Source organism: Phyllobates terribilis, unplaced genomic scaffold (genome assembly GCF_046119375.1).
Source record: "Phyllobates terribilis strain yellow unplaced genomic scaffold, ASM4611937v1 Scaffold_3__8_contigs__length_932513732, whole genome shotgun sequence".
Taxonomy (NCBI): domain Eukaryota; kingdom Metazoa; phylum Chordata; class Amphibia; order Anura; family Dendrobatidae; genus Phyllobates; species Phyllobates terribilis.
Window position 1 is genome coordinate 385,689,160 of NW_027362763.1, and position 13,407 is coordinate 385,702,566.

Genomic DNA, 13,407 nt, shown 5'->3' on the forward strand with positions numbered 1-13,407 from the left:
TAGCTCTCAGAATAAAGCGATGCAAAAAAATTATTTTTTCTATAAAATAGCTTTTATTGTGTAAAAGCGCCAAAACATAGAAAAACAATATAAATGTGGTAGCGCTGTAAACGTACTGACCCGAAGAATAAAGCTGTCTTATCAATTTTGCCACACGCGGAGCAGAATAAAAAAATAAAAAAATAAAAAAAATAAAAAAAACAATTCCTCAATTGTTAGTTTTTGTTTATTCTGCCTCCCAAAAATCGGAAAAAAAATGTCATGTGCCCAAAAATGGTACCAATAAAAACGTCAACTTGTCCCGCAAAAAACAAGCCATCACATGACTCTGTCGGCCAAAATATGGAAAAATTATAGCTCTCAAAATATGGCGATGCAAAAACTAGATTTTACAAAATATGTGTCTTTTATTGTGTGACAGCTGTCAATCATAAAAACCCGATATGATTCTGGTATCGCTGTAATCGCACCGACCCGAAGAATAAAGTAGTCTAATCACTTATACCGCACTAGGAACAGCATAAAAAATAAACCCCACATATGGGGTATCTGCTTACTCAGGAGAAATTGTACAACAAACTGCATGGTGCAATTTCTCCTATTATCCTTATGAAAATGCAAAAGTGGGGGCTGAAAAACATTTTTGTGGGAAAAATGTGAAAATTTTATTTTTACGGCTCAATGTTATAAACTTCTGTGAAGCACCTGGGGGTTCAAGGTGCTCGCCACACATCTAGATAAGTTCCCTGAGGGGTCTAGTTTCCAAAATGGTGTCACTTGTGGGTGGTTTCCACTGTTTGGGTACATCAGGGGCTCTCCAAACGCAACATGGCGTCTGCTAATTATTCAAGCAAATTTTACATTCAAAAAGTCAAATGGCGCTCCTTCCCTTCTGAACCCTGCCGTGCGCCCAAACAGTGGTTTTTCCCCACATATGGGGTATCTGCGTGCCCAGGGGAAATTGCACAACAAATTTTGGGGTCCATTTTTTCCTGTTACCCCTGCGAAAATAATAAAAAAATTGGGTCTAAAGTAACATTTTTGTGAAAAAAGTTAAATGTTAATTTTTTTCTTCCACATTCCAAAAATTCCTGTGAAGCACCTGAAGGGTTAATAAAGTTCTTGAATGTGGTTTTGAGCACCTTGAGGGGTGCAGTTTTTAGAATGGTGTCACTTTTGGGTATTTTCTGTCATAAAGGCCCCTCAAAGTGACTTCAAATATGATGTGGTCCCTAAAAAAATGGTTTTGTAAATTTTGTTTGAAAAATGAGAAATCGCTGGTCAACTTTTAACCCTTATAGCTCCCTAATAAAAAAAAATTTTGGTTCCAAAATTGCGCTGATGTAAAGTAGACATGTGGGAAATGTTATTTATTAACTAATTTGTGTGACATATCTCTCTGATTTAAGGGCATAAAAATTCAAATTTTGAAAACTGCTAAATTTTCCCCAAATTTACATTTTTTTCACAAATAAACACAAGTGATATCGAATAAATTTTACCACAATCATGAAGTACAATATGTCATGAAAAAACAATCTCAGAATCAGGGGGATCCGTTGAAGCGCTCCAGAGTAATTACCTCATAAAGTGACAGTGGTCAGAATTGTAAAAATTGGCCTGGTCATTAACATGCAAACCACCCTCGGAGGTAAAGGGGTTAACTTATTTCCCAAGAAAATCCATTTTGGTTTCATTTTTGTATGCTTTATTGTGAGTCCGCAAAAGTGACCTAATACCTCTGACAACGTTGTTGATAGCAGTGACCTGGGAGTCAGAGATGCTTCCAGGTGTCTTCTTCATGCTGTTCCCATGTCATTTGAGCACTGTTCCCATCGATTTGTCAATCCTTAGGCCCTCCCGGAGGGAGCGGCCGTAAAAATTATCAAGTTTCCCATAGACTTACATTGGGCTCGTTACTCGGACTTTTATCACAGGAATGATTTATCACTGCCATGTCACCAGTAGTACTATGATAGAAAGACCGGCACTATTTTTAAGTCGTTTTCCAAGGTTTATTCCATTAGATCATCAGAAATATAATACATTTATGATGTTTCTAAAGATTTAATGGAATAAATTTTGGAAAACTACTTCGTTATATGTGAGTGTTGGTCTTTCTATCACTGTTTATAAGTGGGACACCATTCCTTGACATGAGCACTGCAATCTCAAGAGTGTTAAATGGATTTAGATTGTGGAATGACAGCGGTGCTGTGAAATCATCATAAAACGAGTCACTGACACTTAGGCTCAGCTCCTATATTACTCACTTGATTTATGATGAGCTCAGAGGGCTGCATACACGGCAAAAACAATCACTTTTACCATAACGCAAGGAAATGTGTTACCTCAGGCATGAAAAAGTGTTACCTCAGGCAGGGAAATATTACCTGAGGCAGGGAAATGTTACCTCAGGCAGGGAAAAGTGTTACCTCAGGCAGGGAAAAGTGTTACCTCAGGCAGGGAAATGTTACCTCAGGCAGGGAAATGTTACCTCAGGCAGGGAAAAGTGTTACCTCAGGCAGGGAAATGTTACCTCAGGCAGGGAAAAGTGTTACCTCAGGCAGGGAAAAGTGTTACCTCAGGCAGTGAAATGTTACCTCAGGCAGGGAAAAGTGTTACCTCAGGACAGGGGAAAAGTGTTACCTCAGGCAGGGAAAAGTGTTACCTCAGGCAGGGAAATGTTACCTCAGGCAGGGAAATGTTACCTCAGGCAGGGAAAAGTGTTACCTCAGGCAGGGAAAAGTGTTACCTCAGGCAGGGAAATGTTACCTCAGGCAGGGAAAAGTGTTACCTCAGGACAGGGGAAAAGTGTTACCTCAGGCAGGAAAAAGTGTTACCTTAGGCAGGGAAATCTGTTACCTCAGGCAAGGAAATCTGTTACCTCAGGCAAGGAAAAGTGTTACCTCAGGCAAGGAAAAGTGTTACCTCAGGCAGTGAAATGTGTTACCTCAGGAAGGAAAAAGTGTTACCTCAGGCAGGGAAATGTGTTACCTCAGGTAGTGAAATGTGTTACCTCAGGTAGTGAAATGTGTTACCTCAGGAAGGAAAAAGTGTTACCTCAGGCAGGGAAATGTGTTACCTCAGGAAGGAAAAAGTGTTACCTCAGGCAGGGAAATGTGTTACCTCAGGTAGTGAAATGTGAATCCCTGTTTTATCTGTACACTCATTTATGATAAGTGACTTATCCTTCCCTCCCCATTTCCCCGGCAAGGAGCTGTGGTATATGCCAACCATGAACTGGAGCAGCTCTGCATGTTTGACATGACCATAACTCCGTGCACAGCAGGGGCACATTTATAAGCTTGTAAATCCACCATAAGATTGGGTGTAAATCCAAAGTGAATTGATGTTCCCAAATTCTTCATCACTGCACTGCCGTATAAATACTCTCCTACTTCAAGGGGTTGTCCGACCTTAGAGTAAAAGTCTGCAGTCACTCTATGTGACTGCAGACTTGTGAATCCTCACATCATGTACACTGCGCGCTGTGAGGATTCTCCGGTGCTGGAGAGCATGGTTATGTGACCGCAAGTATGCAATTTGTAGATGTGTCCAGCCTCACTCAATACACTTGTATTGAGCGCGGCAGGACATGTCTATTTGACCCATGAACACATGCATGCAAATCTCATACTTGTGGTCACTCACCCACTGCTTCCGGTGCTGGCATCGGAGAATCCTCACAGTGCTCTGTGAGGATTCAGAAGTCTACAGTCACATAGATTGACTGTAGACTTGTTCTCTAAGGCCAGACAACCCCTTTAAGCAAGATCTTTAATATATCTATTTTCTATACAGTAAACCATGGCACAGTATTTACACCTCCTGCAAAGAACTAGAATTGACCAAACTCTGAACAGACATAGGAATGTGTAGGAAAACAGCAGGTGTATATATATATATTTTTCCTTCATATTATACATATGCGCTGGTCACATGTCTTTGTGTTGAGTTTTTATTCTGCAGTAAAATGTATTGTTTCTTAAAAGCCTAATACCAGCTCACACAATACAGAAACTAATATAAGTTTCTGCATCTATGAATGTTCAAATACTTTTTTTTAGTATCGTCAGGATGGCAGGAGTCAGTTTTTTAGTGTTATATACAACCTCAAAAACTTGATTAACCACCTTACATATTATCTCCATTGTTCTGTCAAAGAAAATACGATGCAGAAGGATATTGAAGCAGCAAAACTAGAACATATTCCCAGCTTTTTACAAGCCATAGATCTGAATCTCCATTTCCTTATGTCTGTAATTCATCAGCAATACCAAGGGTTTATGAAGGTGACAAGTATTGTTCTTGTACTGGCATTTTACAGTGTAATGCTACAGTTGTTGGTAGATATACTATGTATCATTCTGTAAAAAAATGTGGGACAGAGAGAATATAGAACAACATATGAGTAAACTAGTATTAAGTAGAGGTTTGTGAGCTCAACCTCTGTGAGCTCTAGATAGCCTAATTGAAGCTGACTCATTAAATTCTATGCATTGATCGAAAAACTACAGGTAGGTTTCAAAATTAATAAAACAGATTCTCTACCTGGCAAGAGGGATGCCTGAACAGCATAAAATTATTTGTACTCTTTTAATCAAGTTTATAGATTGTCAATTAAGGGTAATTCGTGTAGCATGCATAGTCATTTGTACAATGTGAAACTAAAGCTTCAAGTATCATCTAATCAATGGTCAGGGAATGTTAAGAGTTGTTGTTTCACAGGTAAGAATGCTACAAATGTCACAAGTGAAAACAGAACTAATGCAACACAATCAGAGAAAGAATATACAATGATATTTAGTGCATTTAGTGATTTTTCTTCTCTATCCAGTCCAGACCTTATTGACTTTTTCCAGCTATGTCACTGTGTCTCCTTTGCATGGTGTTTCCATTTCTTTGGCTCTTCACTCATCCTTTGTACAAAGACAAAATTCTTATAGTGTCACACACTGAGACCCTGTAACAAATACTGCTATTCACTGTGCCCATGTAAAGAACACTGACACATAGTGAGCCCCCTGAAAATATTTCCACGCACTATCTTTCATGAAAATACATATCCTCACACAGTGTCACCTGAAAATTCTAACTGCACACACTGTGCCCACTGAATAAAATAATGTTACCTGCACATGCTGCTTCTGAAATAAATGTAAATCTTCACTGTGCCCCCTTAAATGAATACTGTACAGTGCACCCTAAAAATAAATTATAATACACACCGTGCCCCCTGAAATGAATTATAATATAGACTGTGCCCCTAAAATGAAAGAATGACTGTCACCAGGTCAAAGTAGCCAGTTATTGCTCTTACTTTATTCCCACTGCCTTTTAAAAATAAAAAATATCCACCATGTAGATTCAGAGATATGAACCTTTATAGTAGTGTCTTTTATGGTCTTTACCAAAGCGACGTTGCTCACAGAATTCTCTGGTGGCATGACTTTAGAATGTGCTGCATAATTACTCTGTGAGCCATGTCCCCTATGTAAGACCATAACATTTTTCACAAAATAAAATGACCCATTTCTCTGGAATGGTATGGCTGGATTACAAAAAAAGCAAAAAAAAAGAAAAAACAGATTCTCAGGAAGCAGTTGGAATAAAATAAGCACAAAAACGGTCCCCTTTTGACCTGGTAATTGGTCCTCTGTGAAGTTAATACATACTGCTTTCTTAGAAATGAATTATATGAAACACTGCACCCCGAAATTAATTGTAGTGTAAACTGCCCCAATGAATGAAATATAATATGCATAAATGCATCCGAAATAAAGAAATAAAGAATGTTAGGATATGTTCACATGTTCAGTATTTGGTCAGTATTTCACATCATTACTTGTAAGCCAAAACCAGGAGTGGAGCAATCAGAAGAAAAGTATAATAGAAACACGTCATCACTTCTGTATTTATCACCCACTCCTGGTTTTAGCTTAAAAATACTGATGTAAAATATTGACCAAATACTGAACATGTGATCATAGCCTTAATCTCAACTGCATCCCCAAATATGAATGTATCACACACTGCACTATACACCAAGCTGCATTTTTCCTTTAACCGCTTCCTGACATATGAGATATGACGTTTTTTTAAAGCAGTTTCAAAAACTGAGCGAGCTGTATAGCTGGCAGATGTTAGCTGATTAATAGAGATGAGTGGTCCCGTCAGATTCGACCAAACTTTAGCCCAAAGTTTGGTTTGGGTACTAGAACTGTACCCAATCTTGAACCAGAACCTGAACCCCATCGAAATCAAAGGGGAACCAAAACTTTGAAGCAGGAAAATCTCAATCTCTCTCTCTCCTCCCTGAACTCCCAAATTGTAAAATGGACTTCCAGGAGAAATCCGTGTTTGGAGTTCAGCACCAGACACTAGGTGTCCGGTACAAGCCCAAACTTGACAGCTCGGGTTCGCTCACCTCTACTGATTAAAAGCAGAGAGAGGAGCAGAACTCCGTCTACTATTGTTAATCTGTTAAATGTTGCTGTCAATCTTAGACAGCGGCACCTACAACACTCAGCTCAAAGGCTGGACTGTTCTAAGCACCCATCATCTTCCCCGTGACGTGATCGCAGGGTGCCAATGAGTTTTATGACAGCCAGAGGACTGCTAAAGACCACTGTGTCTTTCATGACAGTGTATCAATGAAAACCAGCCTGTCGATGGTGTTCATATGAGACTGTGATTTCTATTATATATTTCTTTGCTATGATATTGCAGCATATAGTATAAATGATTGGACGATTGCAGGTTCCAGTCCTCTAAAGGGACTATAAAATACAGTAAAAATAAAAAAAAGTTTAGAATTTTTTAAAAAACTATAAAAGTTTAACCCCTTACTGGCCTGGGGCATATTAATACGCCCCAGGCCATCACCCCCGGTTCAGCACGGGCTCCGGCACTGAGCCCGCACTGAACCGGGCACATGTCAGCTGATTCTTACAGCTGACATGTGCCCGCAACAGCAGCGGGTGGAATCACGATCCACCCGTGGCTGTTAGCCAGTTAAATGCCGCTATCAATCTCTGACAGCGGCATTTAACAGTGCCGCGCTGGAAGCGCGTCACTTACCCCGCCCATCGGTGACCCCGTCACGTGATCGGGGGTCACTGATGGGTGGGCATGACAACCCTGGGTCTGCAGCAGACCCCAGTGGTTGTCATGTAAAGATCGTTCTGAGCGCCACCTAGTGGTCGGCGCTTATAGTACAGGAACGCAGAGGCGATCAGACAGTTGCTGCTTCTACTCTCCTATGGAGACTATAGAAGCAAGCAAAAAGTGTAAAAAAAATGTTTTTAAAGATATTAAAAAATATAAAAGTTTAAATCACCCCCCTTTTGCCCCATTCAAAATAAAATAATAACAAATAAACCCCACATACACATATTTGGTATCGCCAGAATTCAGAATCGCCCAATCTATTAATATAAAAAAAGAATTAATCCGATCGGTAAACGGCGTAACAAGAAAAAAATTCCAAACGCCAGAATTACGTTTTTTTGGTCGCTGCAACATTGCAGCAATAAAATGCAATAACGGGCGATCAAAACATCATAGCTACCACGAAATGGTATCAATAAAAACGTCACACGGCGCGCAAAAAATAAGCCGTCACCTGGCCCCAGATCCCGAAAAATGGAGACGCTACAGGTCTCGGAAAATGGTGCCATTTTTTTTTTTTTTTTTACCAAACTTTGGATTTTTTTTTCACCACTTAAATAAAAAAGAACACACACATGTTTGGTGTCTACAAACTCATAATAACCTGGAGAATAAGAATGGCAGCTCAGTTTTAGCATCCAGTGAACGTGGAAAGAAAAAAAAAAAAAAAACAACTGTGGAATTGCATTTTTTTTTTCAATTTTACCGCACTTGGAATTTTTTTCCTGTTTTCCAGTACATGATATGGTAAAACTAGTAATGACGTTTAAAAGTACAACTCATCCCGCAAAAAATAAGCCCTCACACGGCCATATTGCCCAAAAAATAAAAACGCGATTGCTCTGGGAACAAGGGGAGCAAAAAACGAAAATGCAAAAACGGAAAATCCCAAGGTCATAAAGGGATTAAATCACCTGCGTTTTCCCCATTAACAATCAGGTATTAAAAATGAAAAATAAAAAGTATAAAATTAATTAACCTGATCGATAAATGGCAAACAAGGAAAGAGATCAGAAAAATCAAAAATTGTGATTTTTCACTCTCCACAACACAGCAAAAATGCAATAAGATACAATCAAAAAATTGTATCTACACCAAAATTGTAAAAATAAAAATTTCAGCACAGGATGCAAAAAACAAGACCTCATACAGTTTTATTAACTGAAAAATGAAAATGTTACAGGACTTGGAACATGATGGCACAAGTGAAATTATTATTTTTTAAGAATTTCTGAATTTTTGCTCAATAAAAAAAAATACAAGTTTGGTATCACTGTAATCATACTTACCTGGAGAATCATATTGACAGGTCATCTTTACAGCACAATGATTGCTGTGAAAACAAAACCAACAAAAGTATTGTGGAAATGTGTTTTTTGGGGAGAACATTCGACCCTAAAAAACTGCTTTTATTTGTACAAGGTTTAAAACTACACAAAAAACAAATTGTGTTTTTTGCCCAGTTTCACCGCACTTGGATTTTTTTCCATTTCCAGTACACAACATTGTTAAATGAATGGAGTCATTCCAAACTACACTTTGTCTCACAAAAAGTGAGACATTATACGACTATGTGGATGGAAAAATAGAAAAGTTATACCTATTGAAAGATGAATTGGACCAAACAAAAAACACAAAAATGGAAAATTGCTTGGTTGGGATGGGTTAAAGAGTAACTAAACCTTTGAAAGGATTTTTTTTCATCATTACATTGCCTTAATGATTACGAGAAGATAGGTGGAGGTCCGGGTTCTGAGACCCCCACCAATAGCTCAGTCACTCCACTCCCCTTAAGGAGACAGGAACGTACAACTCCTGGCTCAGTGAGCGCACAAAACAATGTATAGATTCAATAGAAAGTAAAAGCTATGTAGCCTATGTTTTGTACTATATTCATACTCCAGGCTCTGTGTGAGTTCAGGCAAGAACTGTGTGTTTCGGTCTCCTGAAGTGCGAACCTGTCTTGTTTTGTGCGATCTGCGAACCCCTCTTGTTTTGTGCGATCAGTGGGTGTTTAGCAGTGGTTTAACTAGAATCCTGTAGGCACCAGGACAAACAATTCAGAATGTTGCTCACATTTGTTGGCTCTAGTAGCGGTGATAGAGTCTGTGCTAGCCTCATATAAAAAAAAATTACAAATCTGGTAAAAAATTATCTTATTGCTTGTTTTTCTAAGTAGTACTTCTTAATAATACAGTACAGTGATGCAGTTACCGAATATATTATCTTCATACTATTACTGTACAAAGTCCACCCTCCCCACTTTTCCCCACTTCTACAGTAACAATACCCCCCAAAATAAAATTCAATACAGTAATGATGCTTCCCTATATGTAGTAATGCCTTAAGCCCAAATACAATAGAATTGCCCTAACCATTACTATTTTGCCATCATACAGATGTAAAGTCCCTCTTTGTGTCACTAATATAACAGTGATATTCCCATTTGAGGCCCCCATACTTTCATAATGTCCTTTATGTGGACCCCATAAATTAATAATTTCTCTCTATGTGGCCCCTAATGACCCCTTTGTGGCTCCTATATGATAAAAATATCCCCTCTATGTGGCCCCTATATATTAATAATGTCCCTCAATTCCAATCCTCATATTGTAATAATGCCCCCCCCCCACAATTCTGTCCCTTATAATTTATAGTGTCCTTCTATGTGGCCCCAATAAAGTCCGTCTTTGCCAGGGGTAGGAAACCTTTTTTTCTGCCAAGGGCCTTTTGGATATTTATAACATCATTTGCTGGCCATACAAAAGTGTCAACTTAAAAATGAGCCTGCTATATATGGTTAAACACTTGGTGGACTCACCCCTATTGTGATGGCTTGAACTGCTTATTTATGGTGAGGCCTGTGATGTTAGATATTCATGATGTTGATACTCACCCCTGCTTTTCCATGTTTGCGTCAGAGACTCCGCTGTACATGACGCACCCCTGGGCCTTCGTCGCGCGGCATCGCGCGCACGGGAGCTTACCCGGAGCCGGATCTCTTGAGGGTTGTAGTCTCGTGGCGGTGATCCGGTCCGTGCCCAGGGAGTCAGACTAAGTGGCGTTGTATTGCGGTAGATGTTGGACGACTACGCCACCCATTGAATGCAGCGAAGGAGCTGCCGCTGCAGGGCAGACCGCTGAGGCCGGTGGTAGGATTGTGCAGCGTGATAGTATCACCCCCAACGGGAGGGGTATGGCCTCAGGGCAGCCGACGTGGATGATGGGGGTAGCAGGAACCACTCAGAGACGATGCGGTGTAGTTCAGGGTCTTTACTGGTGACAAAGATAGACCCTCCCGGAGTACTGGCTAGCGGTTGGGGCCTGGTCAGTCCTTGAGCAGATGGGATCTCCCCTGGCCAGGCTGAGTTGTAGGCCTCCCAAACTAACGATACTCTTCTGGCTACCTTGCTAGAAGCGAGTATAAGTAGCCCACGTCCCTGAGTGTACCGTGTGGTGCTCACCCGTATGGCCGGTGACTCAGGGCCTTCTAGTAGCTTCCGCTCCACGACGGCGGTGCTGGTCCCATGCGTGTGACCGTGCCTTCGGGTTTCTTGGCCAGAGGACCTGAAATCCCCTGCCTGACGGATTCTGCTGCTGGGTAGGAGTTAGTCCCCACAGCCTCGGACTCCGGGTCCGGTAAGAAATCTTCTCAGTCAGGGCGAGCTCTGCAGCTGCCAGCCCCTGACTCTTTGTAACACTGCTCCCACAGAGCTCCTGTTGTTTCTTCCTATGCTGCTTCTCTTCTCTACTTCTGGCATGGCCCAGGAGCTGGGCCCAGCCGGAGCCACAGCTCCCTGTCAGCCCTCCTGGCTGAACTCTCCCTCTCAACTCTCTAACCCTGCCTCAGCCCCAGGTTTATATAGGGGAAGTCCTTCCCCTCCCAGGACTGGGCAGGAGGTGTGGCATGCATAGGATTCCTGACCAAGAGACCTCCCACCTGCTCTCAGACATAACATTACATTACTGTGGAAACCAGACCCCTGGGGTGCCACATTCCCCCCTAGTGAAATTTAGTACTCCGGGACTAAACATATTTTTAGAAAAACATAACAAGGTATAAACAATAATAATACAATAAGAAAAACACATAAAGGTGGTCACGGCATGTCCGCAACCGGGTGCAGTCTTTGAAGGAAACAAAGGTGTCCATTTCACCAAAACAGGGAGACGTAACCAGGTAGGGGTCTGTCCTGCCCCGAGTCCTTATCAGTCTTTTAGTCCATCCTGGGTTACGCTCCAACTAATTGTACAAGGATTCCCGGTAAATCCACCAAGGACTCCTAAAAATTACTAGAAACACATAATTATTTACAGGATATGGCCGCTCTCAGTCCTCGGCCAGTGGGGATAAGGAATGGCTGCTCACAGTCCTCAGCCTGGTTTAAGATAGGGGCACATGGGGAACAATTCACTAATCCCAACGGGGACCATATTTTAATTAGCAGCAGTCCTTGTACCCTAACGGGTAACTATGTACAGCTCTTTATTCACGCTACTTCCCTTCAGTAGCTATGTCCTCTTTGTGCTCCCTCCTGAGGGTAGTCCTCAGACCCGTCCGGGTCCTCTTGGCTTTCCTCGTATTGGTAGTACTGCAGCTCCTCCTCGGTTAGCTGGGTTAGTATCTCTGCGACAGTCCTCCTCCCAGGTGGCCAGGACTTTACCTCCCTTTGGGCTGCCCCGGTTAATTGGGCCACCAGGATGCCCACTTTTTGCTCCTCTGTGAGGGGGTACACCTGGAAGAGGCTATCCAGCTTTTCTCTAAAGTCATGCAGGGTATGTGACTCCCCTGAGTACTGGGGTAGCCAGGCTGCCCCCGGGATATAGGGCATGGTGAAAGGCATGACCGCAACAGCGGTGGCGCTGGCGGGGGTTGAAGCGGTGAAGCTCTCCTCCGTATCCGACATCCTTCTCCCCCCTAGTGGACCGTGGCCTACCTTGCGATGATCCTCTTCCGTAGGCCGCGGCTCCGCAGTGGATCGTCAGGGTTGAGGACTTTCCGTCGCGCTCCTGTGACGTCGGCGTCTGCTGGGCTCCTTCCAGGACCTTACGCAACATCCGGACGTGAGGCGGGGCTTCAGTTCTCGCGCGCTTTCGGAGTCCATGCCCCTCTTCTTCCCGCGCGGCGTCTTCAAGATGGCGTCCAACGGCGGGAAAACTCCACGGATGGCGGGAAGAAGGCAGAAGATGGCGCCGGATGGCGGGAAAACTTCGCGGATGGCGGGAAGAAGACAGAAGATGGCGCCGGATGGCGGGAATCTTCACCACTGGTAAGTTTGAACAGTCTTTTTCAGGCACGCAGTACCCGGTGGTTGCGGGCACGAAATCCTGCCGACTACGCCAAAAGTTGACGCACCCCTGGGCCTTCGTCGTGCGGCATCGCGCGCACGGGAGCTTACCCGGAGCCGGATCTCTTGAGGGTTGTAGTCTCGTGGCGGTGATCCGGTCCGTGCCCAGGGAGTCAGACTAAGTGGCGTTGTATTGCGGTAGATGTTGGACGACTACGCCACCCGTTGAATGCAGCGAAGGAGCTGCCGCTGCAGGGCAGACCGCTGAGGCCGGTGGTAGGATTGTGCAGCGTGATAGTATCACCCCCAACGGGAGGGGTATGGCCTCAGGGCAGCCGACGTGGATGATGGGGGTAGCAGGAACCACTCAGAGACGATGCGGTGTAGTTCAGGGTCTTTACTGGTGACAAAGATAGACCCTCCCGGAGTACTGGCTAGCGGTTGGGGCCTGGTCAGTCCTTGAGCAGATGGGATCTCCCCTGGCCAGGCGGAGTTGTAGGCCTCCCAAACTAACGATACTCTTCTGGCTACCTTGCTAGAAGCGAGTATAAGTAGCCCACGTCCCTGAGTGTACCGTGTGGTGCTCACCCGTATGGCCGGTGACTCGGGGCCTTCTAGTAGCTTCCGCTCCACGACGGCGGTGCTGGTCCCATGCGTGTGACCGTGCCTTCGGGTTTCTTGGCCAGAGGACCTGAAATCCCCTGCCTGACGGATTCTGCTGCTGGGTAGGAGTTAGTCCCCACAGCCTCGGACTCCGGGTCCGGTAAGAAATCTTCTCAGTCAGGGCGAGCTCTGCAGCTGCCAGCCCCTGACTCTTTGTAACACTGCTCCCACAGAGCTCCTGTTGTTTCTTCCTATGCTGCTTCTCTTCTCTACTTCTGGCATGGCCCAGGAGCTGGGCCCAGCCGGAGCCACAGCTCCCTGTCAGCCCTCCTGGCTGAACTCT